Genomic DNA, 18,886 nt, shown 5'->3' on the forward strand with positions numbered 1-18,886 from the left:
ATGAAAACTCAAACACCTAAATCACCTAGACCATTTCAAAATGTCACTAATTTCAGAAGGGTTATTGTGACCTAAAGGCTTTTTACGTTTCTCAGTGGTTAGTCAGGTCAAAATTTTGGAAATTAAGGGAATATGATTATAGCTATAGGTTGCCTAGGAAGGGAACTACTAAAAATCTGTGGGTTAAGAATTTCACATGAAAGCTGTGCACCTGGTTTCCTTTATATCTCCCTCCTGAAAGAGGGATATAGTTATTTACACCTCTTGGACCCAACGCAAAAAAGACTGAATGCCTGCAGGAATATACTTCTGTATGGTACAATGAGACAACTGAATTCAGTTTCAACATCTTTAGAAAGAGGCAGGATACGAATAATCTGTGGTTATCAATAAGCAGATCAGCAAGGAAAAGAAACACTACAGTTGGAGACTAAAAGACTTTGCAGACAGGTCCCAATCATTTAAAGCCTGAAACTGATAATTTTACTGTCCTGGCACATACTGTGGTATTTGAAACCAGTCAGTGGAAGTTGAAAGATGTCACTTCTAAGCACTGCTTGGGAAGATTAGCTTCTTTTGTACCATGAGATAGAGGGGAAATGTCCATATGGGACTGAATATTTGTAAACTAAAAATGGTATATCAACATTTGGAAGTGGTGGCTTTCATGTGAATCAAGAAAAACAGATTTGGGAAGAAAGACTAATGATGTGAAAACAAATCTTATAGAACGCTGATATGAATGTGGCCAAAACCAAGTCATTTGTCAACTGATCCTCATTTTAGTCCATTTCAAAACAAGAAATATCTGTGAATATACAGTACTACAAAGTTTATATATATACTAAAAATTAGTATGTGCACGCATGCATGTGTGTATGAAGGACATGCTACTGCCTTAAAAGCCACCATGTAAAAGCAAGGGAGACTACAGCAGAAAGACCACAAGAGCACCACTTCACCACTTAGAATTATCACACAGGAGACATTTTCTTGCTGCTGTTTTGCAAGGACATTTTATTCACACACTTTCCATCCTAATTGTCCAGCAATAAGAAGCAAATAGGTTCTACTGTACTTTACACTAGGACTCTAGTGTCAAAATGTCTGTTAATTGAGCCTAGAGGTATTTCTCTCTTGCAAACCTCATTCAATTTGCTCTTTCCACGTAAGATACGTGGGCGGCAATTTTGTCTCTTCTGTAGAAGAATGTTCTATGTTCTTAACTGCTTTTCCATTACAGGAAGGCATGTCAAAGTCATGCACTCTCTCTAAACGAATAGTGTGCATGTGCAAAGTACACATCTCTTATACTGTCCATTAGCTTAGAGTATTGCACTTACAGTTATAATAGTCTATTTTTCCTTCTTCCATGGGTAATGGTGCATGGAATGAATGTCTGAATCTTGAAATGGCACTACAGACTACTAATCTTTAAAAAAGTTTCCAGCAGCAATAAAGGCACAGGAAAGCAATCGTTTGCAGCGTCTTTGTGGTGGGGAAGGAGCCACCAGCTCAGTTTCACTGCAAGTCAAAAAAAAAAAAAAAAAAAAAATCAATCACACCCTTAAAACAAAACAAAACAAAAAAAAATAAAAAAGGAGGAGAAAAATGGGGAGAGGAAAAAAAAAAGAAAAAGAAAAAAAGGCGGGGTAGAGTGGGAAGGGGAAAACCACAAACAAACAAACCTCACAGAAACCACTCTTCAAGCAGAATGCAAAGCACACTTATCAGCTTATCAAAGAAAGACTTCTAGGGACATTTTATTGTTTATTATATTGCTGCTTAAGATTCTTGGTACAGGACTCAGTGCCCTAGGTGGTCAATGACAGTCATACACTTACATTTACCCTGTTTTCAATCTACTGTTGAACTGTTCTCCATACCCTCCGTTTTGCTGAAGTTCTTTCGTGCAGTAGCAAGAATTTCAAATAATTGCCAGGAGCTGTCTTTCAGTTTCAGCACAAACTACTGGAAGCTGAAAAAAGTACAAGACAAAGCCTACGAATTAGCTACACCTGCATGTATAACCCCCTTAGAGCATCCTGCTATTGTTTGACTTTTACCATGATAGTATCTGAGATGCACTGCACTTAAATGGATTCTATATGTCTTTCTAGATTAATCCTAGACTCCTTGGTGCACTATTAATGTCCTGAATGGCCTCCTGTCAAAGTGACACATCTCATACTGAATAGAAGCGTTGCAAGTGAAGATGATGACAAGTCAAGACTGTGCTATCATAACCATGAACAAAACCACAATGCTAGAAAAGGAAATTGAGATGCAAGAAGCTCTCTTAAATGTGATTCACACCCTCTCTCCCCTCATCGTATTGTTGAATACAGTTTTAGGAAAACCTTAACAGCACCTGGAAATTTAAGCTTTATTTCCACTGAGTATACATACCACCTATAGAGAGAAATCATGCTTCACCTCCTACTATCTTCCCGGGAAACCTCTGTTCTTGATACCTGGAATTAGGACAGCAACAGCAACTTCATGTCCCTCCATCCACTCCACTGCCAGTGTTCCCCTTTTGACCCTACCGGTAGCAGCTCTTTCCTGTAGTCCAGGCACTCGCCTACTCAAAAATAAGCTGTGAAGCTGGTGCTTGAGAAAGCCTCTAAAAAGCAATTCTTTAAAAACACATCCTACCAGATTGAGCCCTAGAGTTAAAAATATGGGCAGCTGTTCATTCGAGTGACCAAAACGCAAAAAGTAAGCTAAACCTGAGGCAGCACTACGAACACGCTCTCCCAGCACCATACAAAGGTCCAATGCTCTCTACCTCCTGAAGACACTTCTCATGCACAAAGGCACAAGCACAACCTTGTGATTACCAGCAGGCTGCAAATAACATGGTCCCAAGCCTGTTAACACAGGCCATTAACACACTCCTTCTTATAATGACCAAGAGGGCCTATGTGTCACCATAGTGGTGTAACATAGACACGACAGGCTCTGGCAGCCATAATGAGGAACAGTGTCAAGTGTATTTGGCAGATGTAGAGCAAATACATTTTTATGTGATCTTTAAGTGACTTACCAACTAGTGCTGTTCTTTCAGATAGAGTCAGGGCTCCACGCAATTAATGAATGACACACAGTTATGAATGTGTGGGGACCAGCCAGCACAATTCCTGAACTGTCTGCAATAGCAGAATGACTGGAGGGATGGAAGCAGAAGACAGACCAACAAACTCAAGTAGCTGTTAACTGTCATATAGCATTTTTATAGAACAGGACATTAAAAAAAAAATAAAAAAGGGCATTTAATGCTATGTTGACATATGTCATCCGAAAGGATCAATTTACCAAATGGATTTCATCCTCGTAAATCATGATCGAGATGACATATAGTCATGACACAGTCATGACACGTAGTCATTACACCAGTGAAGATCAGTTAATTCCACCTACTTGTTAGGTTTACAGTACAAAATACAAAAATGTGTAAAGAAAAATATGGGCAATCCCTCAAACCCCCTTGGCAGACGCTATAATGCAGGAACTCCTGCACTGAGAAATTCAGTAACCGAAGGGCTGCACCCTTTTGAAAATAAAATCGTCACACACACATGTAAAGGCATTTTGTTAGAAATCATCTGAAAGAAAAGAATCATATACTGTCTGTCCCACCACTGGTGATCATTAGTCTGCAAAATTGCTTTATTCTTCAGCTTTTCTGTCTGTAAAGGGCATCTGTTGCCCTCATCCTTGCAAGAGGGGATTCAACAACCAGGAACCCGCAGAACTCCACACTGCCCAAACCCTCCACATAACCTAAGACAAAGCTGATGGCACGTAGTTAACCATGACTCCTCGTTTGAGGCCATTAAGCCTGTCTAGCATCAGCTAAAGGATTACAACTAACAAACAGGTCTGTGAGATATGGGCTATTCCCTGATATCTCAGGAACAAGAAAACAAGACATTACAAACCTTCTGATTGAGTTGTGGTTTTTGATTCTCTTGACATGTCTAAAACAGGTTGGCCATATTAAAAGTATGAAAATACAAGAAGGAACAATAAAAAGAAACCACTTTGTAAGGTTATTTTAGTAAGACAATTTGTATGAATCTTGACTTTCAGGTTGTTCCTAAGAAAGCGACAGAGCTCCATTTTCTGCAGGAAACTGCCCTTTGAGGGAAAGTGTGGCAAAGCCATCTGCTGCTTTATTGCAGTGGCTTTTAGTGTAGGGGACTAGGGAAACAGTACTGATCACAGAAACAGGCTGCTCAGCCAAAAAGTGACACCTGCCAGACTCCACAGATTCTTAGCCCCCATGCACTGAAACCACAGGCTCTGCTTGCAATTTTATAGGTATTTTTTGTATTTATTGGTCTGGACCAAGTTCAGCTCCTACAGGAGAAGTATGACAGATTTCATCTGTTTGACAGCCAAGTCTAATTGTATTTTCTGTATGAAATGACCAAAGACAAAAGTGCACATTTCTAGGTACTTCAGTGATGTGCCATATGGAGGTTTAGATAAAGGTTTTGTTGGTTGTTAGAGCTCCCCATAATAACTGTGTATGGTCTGCATCCTGAGTAACTGGAGCGGAGAGGATATCTGAAAGCTCTTCTGGAATGGAGAATTAAGCCATCATGTTATTTTTCTTAAAACAAGATCTCATGCATTTAACTTTCCAACAGAATGCACATTTTCCTTATCAGAAACCTATGCATACACCTATTTGATTTTAAGTATGTACTCATTGGTATAAAAAATTCTGACGTGATAATACCCCTTTCATTACTTGGGCCAAGTGCAGTGAAAAGAGAAGTTAAAATTGTTCAGACATCAACATGTGGTAGATGCATCAGTCATCAAACAGTAAATATTTTACTGGTGAAAATCAGTTAAAATAACAAAATCCTACTCCGTCTATCCATATGGAAAGCAGCAATGCAAACAGTTTGAGAATCTTTAATACCGTTTCCCACATAAGTTGTACTCCATCACATCACAAAAACAAAGCAAAGGATGATATGCCCAAAACAATAATCTCCAAACATTAGTCTAACATCATGCTCTTAATGACCACAGCCAGTTGAGTGCTACACATACCACAAACCATCCTGATATTTTTCTTTGTTTCCCAACACTTCCCACTTGGTAACCGAATTTTCTTCTCACATCTTCTTAGCCATCTGTGGAAAAATAAGCATCACCTTAAACAGTTAAACATCTTTAAAAGAGAAAAATTGATTTCTACCCTCTAGATTTCATCCCTTAATTTAGGAAAATTATTTTTATATCCACCATAATGTAGAAATGTCACATTACTAAAGTAATTCAAGCTACACTGCAAGTAGCCCTCCTCTGCCCAGCAATATAACATCTGTAAAACTCCTATTGATGTGTCATTTTTGATTAGCAGATTGAAATTAGAGAAATCTTTCTGCTTTAAATGCAAACTTCCATTTAATAAAAATGCTATTAGAAAAAGGATATAAAATTTCAATACTGACACTGTCAGATGAACAAACTAAGGTTTTCAGTACCTCATCCTCATTACATTCATTGTTAAAAGAATGGTCTCATTTGTATAATATAATATAAACCATAGTGTCTTTGTAATGAAAACAAGCAACCAATTTTATTGTCCAATATATTTTGGGAACAGTAATGTGTTCTAATACAACAGCCTCTTTCATTTTCTCTCTGTTCATTGGTCTCTTTCGTCGCAACTGTGAAACAGCAAATGGATGTGGCGAAAGGTAGCAATGAAAGATTCCCAGGCAGTCCAGAGTGCTGTAGCTGTGGCTGTAACTCAGATATGATGTGGAGTGTTAAAACAGTCCTGCCCGGTTAGTGAGACCAGATCACAACAGCAGAAAATGACACACCTTTAACTTACCATTATAAACCTTCCAGGAAAACCTTATTCCAACATTTATTGTTGATGTTTTAAAAAGGATGTTAACATTAGAAGTGCCTCTATTAACATTAAATTCATGCCCTTCTAGCCAGCCTCCCCTGGCCTGTCCCAATGAGACTTAAAGATGATCTTACATTTTTTAAGAATAGCAAATAGCCAAAGAGCACATATCTAGCAATGCAGAAAGTATTGCCCCATACAAAATGATTGCTTTTGGAGCCCACAGTTAGACTTATGCTAGCATTCAAGACATTATGGTAATGTGCTTATAGATACTTTGATTACTTTTACTTTCTTGCTGAAACAGAGGGAAGAAAAAAAATTATCTGACATAAGTATCTGGAAGCTTCTTTGATTTTTCCAGCTAGTAAAAAGCTGAACTTCTTTCTCCAAATATTTATTCATATCAGAAAACCAGAGGTACAAGAACATTGTGCGTACTTGATTATAAAAGGCACTACACAGATTTAAAAGGCATTCAGTAATTCATTAGTCTTAGAATTACAATGTACTGCAATACTGTGGGTGCAGCTCTGGTTACAGCGTGACTAGATGGATTCAGTCCAGTATATCCAATGTGCCCATATGAACACACACACACAAAAAAACAACAACAAAAAAACCAAAACCAACCAACCAACCAAACAAACAAACAAACAAAAAACAACACAAAAAACCAAACCAAACAAACCAAAAGGCAAAGAAAACCCACATGTACGCGTTGGAGTCTCGTAACTACAGGTAATGCCGGACAAGCTCTAGGACCACCCTTTATTACAATTAGTTACTTACAAATTATGCAGCACAACAAAAGACCATTCTCTGATATATCCCGCAAATAATGACTGTGACTGTTCTGAAAGAACACAAAAACAAATCCCAAATGTGCTTATACCAACGGCTAGCATGAGGTAGATCCCTGTGTAGAGAAAAGTGTCAGCATGGAGTGCCACCTGAACTCCCCATCTTAGATACAAAGGTAATGACTAGAGTCTTTGAAAAGGTCTTCTGTGGATAGTATTCAAAGAAAGAAGACATAGTCTCTTGTTCAGAACAAATCAATTCTCAAGAGTTTTTGTTTGGTTGAATTAAAACTAAATAAATTCTGGGTTTAGAAGCTGAGAATTTTTTTCAAATATACCAAAGTCTTTCTGCAGTGAAGTAACTCCCAGTTTCTGTATAATTATTCACAATTAACTAATTCCGAAAATACACAGCCCTTGTTTTACAAACCACAGGGCCAGATGCTCTGTCACAGTGAAACTGGACTCATTATTTATCATTCAGCAGAGAGTCATTTCAACAGCCAAAGTAATGCTCAGCTCCTTCAAGTCAAACTGTTTTTAAGAGCAGCTCAGGCCTGTTGTTTAGGCAAGGACCTGCTCACTGCATTGGGCACCCAAGGAATGATGCACCCTGCGACTGAAGCTGACCCTAAAATACCCAGCCAGTGACAGGTTTTACTTGTTATCTTTGCTTCTCAGCAGCAGACCAAGTTCCTCAGCATTTTACAAATAGCCATAAACGTCTCAGTTCATGAACAAAAGCACTCTGCTTCCATTTAGTTTCCATTCCTCTTTGTTTGGCATTTGGATGGCAGAAAAAGGAGACGTATCTCTATCAGCAGCATACACTGTGTTTTCCAGAAGCTGTGCACAAATCCTGAGGGACAGCAATAAAAATGGTCTGTAAGTACCTTGGATGAGTTTTCAAACTACATGCAGGATTTTTAGCTGCATGATTCCCATCTATCTTAACTGCTTCATTGCTGCTTCACAGAATAGGCACACCATGTCAAATGTGTCCTCAGAGCTTGTTGGCACACACATCAGCACACGGCATCATTTTTCAATCAAGGATGCTCCTGTGTTCTCCCACAGTGCAGATGCCTCCATTTAGGACAAGGAGACAAACAATCTGCTTATTACAAGACCTTGCTAAAGCTTTGAGCTGTGCATTGCCTTCTCCTACCAGCCTTCCTCATGCTGAGCGCTATTTTGCTTCAATAACAATCCAGCTGATTTCTGCAAAACTATTACTCCACATGAGTGAAAACAGCAGATTCATAACTTTTCATGCAAACATCATCATGCTAGAAATATCTGGGCTCCTTTCACCCGGGAGCAATGAGGAGCATACACCACTCTATCCTAAGTGTTTTTAAAAAATTGTAATTAAATAGGAATTAGGGAGATTTAAAAAAAAATAAAATAATATTTGCTTCTAGGATATAAAACGTTGATATATCTCATTCCAAAATATTGGCTAAAGCTAAGCAAGAAAAGGCCCAACACAGCCAGGAAATGCATGGGAATATACCTGCAAACACAAGATAAAGAACTTACTGAGGCAGAACAGAGTTTCACAAGAAACTCAGGTGGTGAGGGAAGCTACTCTTTTGGAGCATCATCCACTTCTCCCCTCCCAGAGTCACCAGGGAGGCACAGACACATCACTGTAGACACGGGACAGCAGCCACACAGCTTTTCAGTAGCCAAAGGCTGATCTCCACTCTGGCTCCACAACGAAAAAAGCCAGCAGCCTGCCTGAAAGCAGGCAGAATACAGGAGATACGGGACTTGCTAAATGCTAGAACACCAGTCTTGCAAGTGGATCTGATAGGAGATTTGTCTTAGTATTTGGAATAGAATTCCTCAAAGATCTAGCACATACCTGGGGAAAAACAGACAAGCTCCCCACAGAGTTGACAAGAAACTGAGTTTAAAACATGCAGGAAGCGCCACACATCTTGTTGATTTTCCTCAGAAGCACGTTCAGATTGTGCAAATACCATCTATTTAAATAAAGAAAGAAGAGGAAGAGAGATATATAACATCCATAAACACTTGTTAGAGTCATGTTCAATATAATCTTTACTTTATTCCAAGCCAAACTCACAAAGAAATTAGCTATCTAATTCTGTCCTTGCAGCAGGATTTAACTTCAGCGCTCACATCAAAGCTTTCACCTTTGTGGTGAAAGATGTTGGGATTCTTCTCAGAGCTCTTTCACAATGGTCTTTAAATCAGGCAGATGGGTCAACCCAGAACAACACAAAGCTTTACTATCCACAAGTCTATACACACTAAATTATTAGCGATTTTGTGACAGAGTAAATGTTGTGTTTACTGAGAAGGATAATAAAACAGGTTGGCTGCACAGTACTTTTCAGGATCTAATCTCTTTTCAATTAGTAAAATCATGGCCTCTTTTTAAACTACACAAAATTGCTGAATATTTGGTTTAGATCTGCTTTAGTCCTTCATTTGGCAATCAAAAATTAATCTGCTAATCTCATCTGTCAGATAACGACCCCAGGCTAATCTCTAGGGGGAAATATCCATACCAGTAAACAGTCAAACTGCCTTCCAACAGCCTTCATGGCTGTCTCAGCAAAGGCTGTAAAATGTAAAGAGCACTATTAGCTTGTCATCCGGATTAGACATATAAATACACTTGGGTTGTAGATGGTTAAGTCAAGTGTACCCAACAAAGTACCTCAGTTGTGGTCAGTTTAGGACTTTTCTTTCAAAATAAATTAATTTAAATTAAACAAAGGTTCTAGAACTTAATTTCAGTCATTAATTCAGTGATGATTTATTTAATAGAGAAAAAAATTGTTTGCAAATTTTGAAAGCACTTAAATAACCATAGCACATATATTCCCAAATTATGCATTTAGTTAAGAACATGTTTCATTGCACACTTGCAATGCTTCCTGTTCCAGTCTTATATCTCATAATGAAAAACATTAAACCCTCCCCAGCAGAAGCACTACTAACAGCATCACTTCCCAAACATGTTCTTCTCCGTTTTCCTAATCCTCGGTTGACATTTGCAGTAAGCTCATCCACACTAGACAGAACCTGTAGACACCATTCTTCCTGGGCCAAGGCACTCTTGGATCAACCCACAAAACTTTTTTCACTACCTAGAGTCAAAATTGCATTTGTATCTTTAAAATGAGCCTGCATTTACTCTTTCCATTCAGTCCAGCGTGAATAATTCCCTCCAGCAAAGGAAAATTCCTTTGATCACTGTCTTTGCCAGTCCTGCTATAGCAATGAAACATTTTAAAGGGCTTTTTCTCAGGAGATGTAGTGGTTTAAGATATACCTATCTCTAATCATTTCTAGCTCTAAGAGTAAGGAATTAGAGACTGCTATAGCTGCTGTACTTATCACATTAATTACTATAAATTGGTTGTCATCTCAGAAAAGAAAATCCATTTCCAGGGAGTTCCATGCTTCAAATACCAGGCAAAGAGCACATTGAATATATCACTGTCACACAATGCCCAGCAAACAAAGGATGTTACACAAAAGCAATTGGTCTCGATATGGCTATTTGTAGCCTGTCCACTCTCCAGTTGCAGAACTGTAGATCTAACTCCACACATTGTTTATGCTTGATTTACAACTGGCATAAATTACTTCCACCCTGGCATTTGGAAAAGAAAAGAAAAGAAAAGAAAAAAACCCGAACCATTCTTTGTATATGTAAAAAGCTCTAATGTGCCAAAACTGAGAAAAGTATAGAGATTTACTACAGACTTTCGGCATGGAATTACACCTCCTCCTCCTAAAAATAATTGCTTTTCAGAAATGTACAAAAATTAAAATTCATAAGCAGTGCTAATATTTATCACAACACTGTGATAGCACTTCAGGTGCTATCAGACAGCACTTCAGGTACCTTCTAGTCAACACTGTGATAGTACTTCAGGTGCTGTGGGTTTTGCCCTAGTAAGATGAGGACCAGCAGTGTTCATCTTAGAAATGCTTTTGCACGCTTGCTCAATGATGTTTTTTCCAAAGAGCTCAATCTATAAAAAAACACTAAGAAATATTATTTCAAACCATTCAAATGCAATTTGGGGTTATTTCAAGCTATGAAGTTAATAGCTGCTAAAAAGCTGGCCACCTCCTCTGCTGACGGTGGTATCTACAAGGTGATGCTGTGAGGGGGGTTAACAGCTTTAGGAGTGCTAAGACAACCCACAAACCCTTTCTTCCTAGTCTCCTGGGATGCACATGTGCATGTTTGTCTGATGCACAAGCAATACAATAGCTTCTCAGCAGGATCAGAAATCCAGGCATGAAAGAGAATCTATGCATTTTGATACTTCTGTGTTGGCAGTGAAGAAGCGAACACCATGAATACTAAGGGAATCCCTTAATTTGTACTTTTATATATGCTAAAAAAAAGTGAGATATTTTCTCTTGGTTTTGCAGCCTTATTCAGTCCTTTACAGGCACATAATTTTGAAAATAAATTCTTAAATATCAATATAGAAACCAAATTATGATAGAAACCGAATACAGCATCCCGTAAGTAGCATACTTTGTAGAGGTTAATATTAAAACCTTCCAAAAACTTGCTCTTTCTAGAAAGTCATAGGAGATTCTTCTGGAACTACCAGTGAAGGAGCTGAAAAACAACCACAAATACAACTTTTGATACTGTCGTCTTCTTACAAGCAGGAAGTTTTCCCAGAGTTGCAGAATTTTGAGGTTCAAGTGACTGTACTAACACATGGGAAAAATTAGGCTTTGGGAGCACAGATTTTTCAAAAACCACTTTAGCACAACAGCTAAAGTGTCTTTAATGTGATGATGAACACCTCTAAATGGCACTATTTCCAGTTAAAAAAAAAGGGGGGGTGGAGGAGAGGGAAAAAAATTCTTAGAAAAAACATGGTGGAAAAGTAATAAGCATTCACCTAAGAGAGTGACTCAAGTCAACCAAACAAAGTCAGGTAAAAGCTCTGATTTTCATTTGATGTCTGAATAGGAACCTGCTGTACAGTTACCAGTACAACTGAGGCCCAAAATACTATTCAGATATAGAATTACCAGATTCAGACAGATAATACTCTTGCACTGGGTGACTTTTCTGGGCTTCAACACCATTATCTTTCATTTCTCTTCCCTGTAGCCCCTGTACAGATACATTACACAGCCTACAGCTGGCATTGCCAAAGCTGAGATGCGAATACAAAGAGAATTTCCTAATGAGAGCTAATGCAAGTTCTGATATAGGAGAGAAATACTGTCCTCCCTGTGACCTTTTGCCTTCTGCAACCTAAAAAGGAAAAGTCACACAGCGACTGTCCTCAAACTAAACTGGCCAAGATACTTTTGACAGTCCAAGCAATTGTCAGCTCTCATTTCAAAAACTGAATTTCAAGAAAGACGGATTCTGCTTTTATGAAAGATGTCACTCTATTGAAACTGCATTTATTTTTGGAGGTGCCACAACCTGGCTGAGCAAAGTCTTAACTGCATTAACTTTTTAAGATACTTTTGAACAACTATATTTCATGAAATAGCTACAAAACCCAGACTTAGCGTTTATATATCATCTCCTGAAAAGAAATCCATTCTGACATGTTTTATTGAACATAACAATAAACCCAGACTCTCCAAACCATAGCTTGGATGCATAGCATTTATGGGTGCAGGATTCCCACTGCATTATCAGATTAGGATCTGGAATGACAGATTCAATTGCCTAAATTATGTGGTAGGTGCTTGTGGAAACTAGAGGACTGCTGGTTTTAGTTTTCTTAAAACTAAATGTTTAGCCTACTCTTTCCAGCGAGTCTCACTAAACACATTTTATACTGCTGCTAGCTAAAAGGAAGCTGTTGTTGTATAAACCAGTTCACGGTTTAAACAGTTTAAATACAGCATCCCATTCTCCAGAGTATAGAAATTCGTTATCATACCCATAGATTATGTGGCAGCAGCATCCTTGAGAAGTGTTCTTCAGTGACCCTTATTTATTCTAAACCCAGGGAGCTTCTCAGGTATCATCCAGTAGAGCAAAAATAAAATACATCTCAACGTCAATCATTCTTGGCCCATGTGCACTTTCTCACTCATGCATCTTAACTCTAAAGTGATTGGTCTTTTCCCTCTGGAGTCAGGCAGAATGATATAGCAGCTTTCTCAGTTGTGATATTAACATTTCAAGCCAAACTTCAATCCACTTCTCCATCTGAGAGACAAGATATGAGACTTTATGCCTATAAGCACTCTGGGAAGCTTCATTTTGATTCTCAAAATCTCTAGTGTTTTAGAAATTGGAAATATTTTAGTAACAAAGATGCCTCACATTTAAATTCCTTTCCTAGACCACAGGAACACACTGTTGAGATTTCTAATCAACACAACCGTTCTCTTTTTGGTAGGATGCTGAAGCCCTGCTAGCTTTTGGGCGCACCCTAGTAAGCATGCAAGCACATTCAGATGGTACATGATTCTGTACCAAAACTGATAACAAAAATCCACTTTGTCCACATCATTGTTAAGGCTGACTGCAAGCTCACGCAGCAAAGCATATTCCTTCATAGACTGATTAGGCTGCATGTCAACTGGCCATGGGTCAAGGCTGTGGATATAAGCCTCAGGACTGATAGCTTCTTTTTTACCTCTTTTTGGGGGCAGCTTCAGAAAACTGGCAGCAGCTGAAGCAAAAAAAAGAAACACCAGGTTTTTGGGTGAATCTTAGATACAGAACCACATGCCCTTGTAACCCTTCTAGCCAACAGCAGCAGCTGCAAGATATTGCTCACTTGGGTGGGTCAGAGTTTTATCACAGAACAAACCACAACAAAACCAGACAATTTTTAAACTGCTATTTTTCCATGGGTCATTAAAATCTGTTTTCTGGCAGGGTGTTTTTAAAGAAGCTTCCCTTATGTTATTTCAAAAGGAAATTTTCATCTTTAACTGGTTCCTAAAGACCAGCATGTTCTAGAAATAGATATGACATCTTTATACTACTCCTGCTTTCTCAGGATGTGGAATGCAACTGAATGATGCCATGTATTTTAAAGATGCATATTTTGTTTGTTCAGCTTTCACTCTAGCTTTTTAAAATCCATTCAATATTGAAGGAGATACCCAGCTATCCAGAAGAAAAATCAAATTAACTTTTCCATCGTGTGATACCTACAAAGTTGAAGAAGTTATGAAACACTAAAGGTGGTTAGAAATGTAAGAAAAAACAACAACTAAAAAACCTTAACATTTCCTTTATTTCCCTTAGAAAAAGAGCAAGAACAATACTTAGTTTCTGTCCCCTTTCTTCTCTGCCAATTACATTTTTAACTTTCCAAACTTTTTTACAGCAAAGCTGTAAAAATAGCACTCTGAAAATAAAAATCTCAAATTGAAAATTCTGGAGGGAAAAATAACAACAACAACAACAAAAGCACCCTTTATATCTTTATACAGTATTGGAGAGACAAAAAAAAAAAGTGTTTTTCTGTTTTAAATCATGTGAAAGAGAGACAACTCAAATAGCTGAGAAAACCACACAGCTCATCAGTTGTTTAGCTGTAGTTCTTTATAGTATTCTCTGGACCAGAAAGACTACTCGGCCACACTCAGAGGTAGCTTTAGAAGTGAGGAAAAATGGGAAAGAAGTAGTAATTACCACTGGACTGACCATGGCAATGCATTGCTATGGGTAACCTGGAAAAGAAATTGTGTAAAAAACTCATTCTGAAAAATTCTAGTACTGAAATTCCAATTACAATTAGTAATATTATTACAATACTTTAAAACTACAGCATTCAGCATTCAAATGCTAGTTTACAATAACAGTTTGTCAGTATAAGTCCCCAGTTAAAAGTCTAATGTTAAAAATCCACACTATTAAAGAAACTTGTTGAAGGAGATAATAGATATGAGAAAATAAAGCATTACTTAACATAGCTCTTGGGATGGCAATACCATTCCCTGCCATGCCAGGGGAGGCTTAGACAATATCAGGAAAAATTTCTCCACTGAAAAGATACGCAGGCATTGGAAAAGCTGCCCAGGGAAGTGGTGGAATCACCATCCCTGGAAGCGTTCAAAACATGTGTAAATGAGGTCCTCAGTGACATGGTTTAGTGGTGGCCTTGGCACTGCTGGGGTAAAGGTTGGATTTGATGATCCTAAAGTTTTTTTCCTACCCTCATCGATTCTAGGATTCTACCTAACTCATTAAAAAGAGTATATAGCAATAAATCATCTAGCTGTGTCTTCCTTTTCTGATTTGATTAGTCCAGCTGTACCCTAGACCATGGTCTGAGGGCAGGTTTGGTCTGGCTTGAGCCAGACCCCATCAGCTCAGACCAGATGGGAATGAGAGAAACCACAGGCTGCTTTCCCAGGGGCCCAGAGTCAGTGGCTGGGGAGCAGACCCTTAGCAGGGCTTTATCCCCAGGGTTTTATTGAGTCCCACCAGGACTAGAGTTTGACATACACAAGGACAACTTCCTTGCCATGTTTTGTATAGGGCAGGATACCTCTTAAGGGAGGAAAGGTGGAGACCTCATAGCAGCCTTCCAGTATCTGAAGGGGGCCTATAGGGATGCTGGGGAGGGACTCTTCATTAGGGACTGTAGTGACAGGACAAGGGGTAACGGGTTAAAACTTAAACAGGGGAAGTTTAGATTGGATATAAGGAGGAAATTCTTTCCTGTTAGGGTGGTGAGGCACTGGAATGGGTTGCCCAGAGAGGTTGTGAGTGCTCCATCCCTGGCAGTGTTCAAGGCCAGGTTGGATGAAGCCTTGTGTAGGATGGTTTAGTGTGAGGTGTCCCTGCCTATGGCAGGGGATTGGAACTAGATGATCTTGAGGTCCTTTCCAACCCTAACTATTCTATGATTCTATGATCAAATAGCTCTTGTTTCATGCAACACTCCTGCTGGCACCTAGAAGTCTGGATAAACATCCTATTACACACTGGAGAACCACAGATAAGTAAAAATAAAATGAGAACACTGGCAAGAAACAGCTTTACCCAGGTTTAAATTCTGTCTGACACCCAAGTTAAAACATATTAGACAGATTCTGGCTTCACCATAGTCAGTGGAGAAGCTGTCATGAATGCAAAAAGGGACAGGATTAAATTAATGTTATTCACTCCAATCACTGATGTCTACAGAGGCAAAGAGAAACTGCTCTATAAAACAAAGGGATAAGTTTTACATTATTCTGTAAAACATAACCATAGCTGTAGGTGCTGAATAAATAAGAACTAGCTTCAAATATAATCCATATTCTTATTTATATCTTAATAAAAAAAAAAAAAATCTCTTTTTCTGCTAAACTGTTTCACACTTGCTCTCAGCTGTAAGTTGATTTTTTTTTTCTGGATTTCTTTGACACATAGATATCAAAGCACTGTGGATAATAGAAATAGAGAATCGTCTTTCAAAAGTGTACGAGGATATTTTATGAGTGAAGTGAATCTGCTTATAATACATAAAAGAACTGAAAGATAGAATTGAGTAGTCATTTCTCAGATCCTAAGTTATTGTATCTCATCCTGAGATTAGCCCAAAGCAAACTGATATACACATAATTTTTTTCACCTCAACATCAGCAATCCTTGATGAAAAAAATTAACCATAAAAATGCAAAGTCTAAAAACTATGAGGTTTTAGTGGGGAGAGAGCTGGACCCGAAATGACTGACTTAAACGCGTTGCCCAGTCTCTGCCTGAAAAGTTTAGATTCTTCAGAAGTGCTATTCTCCCCTTGACATCTCCCCAACCTATCCCAAATTTCAATAGCACCCAATCTATTTCCTTCCTATTCTGACAAAACAACCCAAAGACATTAGAGCTTGTTACATAGTATCTCTGGACTAGGAGGTTGTCCTGGGTTCAGCAGTAGCAGCCATTTTTCTCCTTCTTAGTAGCTGGTGCAGTGCTGTGGTTTTGACTTTCGGCCTGGGAACAGCGCTGATAACACCGATGTTTTTGGTTACTGCTCAAATGTTTGGTCTGACCAAGGACTTTCTGAGCCTCGTGCTCTGCCAGGGAGGAGGGGAAGCTGGGAGGAAGCAGAGACAGGACACCTGACCCAAACTAACCAAAGAGGCATTCCATACCACAGCACATCGTGTCCAGGATGTAACTGAGAGTTTCCCGGAAGGGCTAGTTCAGGGGTCAGGCTGGGTATCGGCGGGTGGTATTGTATTCGCTTCCCTCGTCATTTCCCTTATCATTATTATTATTGGCGGTAGCAGCAGTGGTTTGTGTTATACCTTAGTTACTGGGCTGTTCTTATCTCAACCTGTGGGAGTTACATTCTTTTGATTCTCCTCCCCATCCCTCCGGGAGCAGGGGGTGGGGAGGAAAAGGGGGGAGTAATCTGCGTGGTTCTGATTTACAGCTGAGCTTAAACCATGACAGTAGTGTAGAAACAATTAGTAACCATGGTAGATGTTGCTCCTGGGCTAGGACCACCTCCCTGACAGCACTGCACTGGCATGGGGCCACTTGATCAATCAGATCCCCAACCATGGGAGGAAGCAGGACAGCAGGGGTCACTTGTCCAGCAGCACACAGTGCTAGGGATGTCCTGCACACCCAACCCAGTTCAAAGCCGCCCCAACTCACCAGTGGGGCACACATTGTGCTGTGGCCATATCCCACCTTTAGGCATCTCCAAACCCTCCCTTTGTTCCTGTCTTTTTCCTGAGGTAAGCACCAGGTAGGACTTGCTCATGTGAACACTTTGGTACTGGCCACCAGGCAAGGAAAGTCAGGCACACAGCTTTTAACATCCAGAGATTAAGGACCAGAGAGAGGCACTATTAACACGCTATGTACATCCCATGCTGTGGCAGTTAAAGAGTTGTGTAGACTTGGTTTGATTACATCATTAAAACAGCCTACTTTATCTCTTAGAAGGCCTTACAAGTGCCTTCTTCCCCCTTTTTTCATTTTTTAACAAAAAATAAAATCACTTCAATTTCCCTGTTACACTCTCTGAGCCCAGCAGACTATGCATGAGTTTTACAATGTCACCTACGACTCGGTGTTTGGAAACAAGGGGAGTTACAGTATAGTTCACTATCATCTGTACAGATGTGCCAGAAAGATGAGGAGCCAAGGCCAAATGTAAAAGTCTCCATTCCCTCTCTGGAAAAGGCACTGAAGCTCTTCTGTTCTAATCAAGATAAATCTTTCATGCAATAATTAAAATACACCTCCCCTTCAAGGAGAGGATGACAAAGGTTGAAATAATTAGCTGACAAAGGCAAACAGCAGTAACACCCACCCTCCTCCACTAACAGTAAACATCAAGTTTTCCTGAAAAATAAAAAAGTGCATCAAAGCTGAAAGGAAGAAAATAAAGTAGACACTTAAATTAGAAATTATTTAAATTGAATTTTATATGAGGAGAATGCTCAGAAGCTGGCCTGTTTAAGACAAACCTCACATTTTCTGCATGGCTGCAATCACATTAGCAGAGGAACCATGGCCTCGTATTCGCTAATCTATTACCGTCAAGTTAGAAATAGAATATTGCATTAGCATGCAAAATGATGCAAGCCAGCACTACAGGGGAAACCGGTATTTCTGTAGTAAGCACTGCAGAATGGCAGTGCAGATTTGTACAAATAATGAGTCAAAAGGAAAAAGTGAGCTTGCACTGTTTTGAGGTTTATATGCCTTGATAATCATATTGATATTACATTCATTTTAATGTGTCAGCTCTTCTGAATAGCCTACCAAAGGCTGATGTTTTATGTTGTTGTGATGGAAGCATCTTATTCCCTCTCTCTCATTTCCCAAAAAAACTCTACCACCAAAACTAAAAGAATTAAAGCTCAGATGTCCTAAAATCTTTCACCCACTCATGACAGCCAATGTTCAGATTAAATTCAAAGGGTTTACTGCAGCTCTTAGTTTTAGTGATATAATTTACAAAGCCCACTCAGAGTCACTCCAATCTCATTTGCAGTTCAGCAGTGATTACCATTTGCTGACTGCATTTGCCTGAAGTTTTCATTTGAAGATCAGAGAAAAAGATATTAAGTTTTTGACACCAACAGCTTTCCTCTGGGAAAGCTCTAGAGACGTTACCAGCAGGTAGCCTGGCATGCCCCTTGCAGCCCGATGCAAACTTTGTTCCTATCTATTCTCACTGTCTTTTTCCGGAAATGAGCCAAATCTCAAGCCACATTCCTATCCTCAGAAATCCCG

The 18,886-nt window shown here is 39.2% G+C and overlaps 1 long non-coding RNA gene across 1 annotated transcript in view; it reads right to left on the reverse strand.

The window, feature by feature from the left end:
• Positions 1-1,916: 1,916 nt before the first annotated feature.
• LOC136018292 (uncharacterized) overlaps positions 1,917-18,886 on the reverse strand; it is a 33,749-nt gene continuing 16,779 nt past the window's right edge. Inside the window, exons 3-5 of the long non-coding RNA XR_010614341.1 lie at positions 5,074-5,156; positions 3,050-3,169; positions 1,917-1,978 (exon numbers count right to left, since the gene is read on the reverse strand). This is a non-coding gene — a long non-coding RNA (uncharacterized LOC136018292). The remainder of the gene's footprint in view (positions 1,979-3,049; positions 3,170-5,073; positions 5,157-18,886) is intronic.

The sequence above is a fragment of the Lathamus discolor genome, chromosome 1 (assembly GCF_037157495.1).
Source record: "Lathamus discolor isolate bLatDis1 chromosome 1, bLatDis1.hap1, whole genome shotgun sequence".
NCBI lineage: Eukaryota > Metazoa > Chordata > Aves > Psittaciformes > Psittacidae > Lathamus > Lathamus discolor.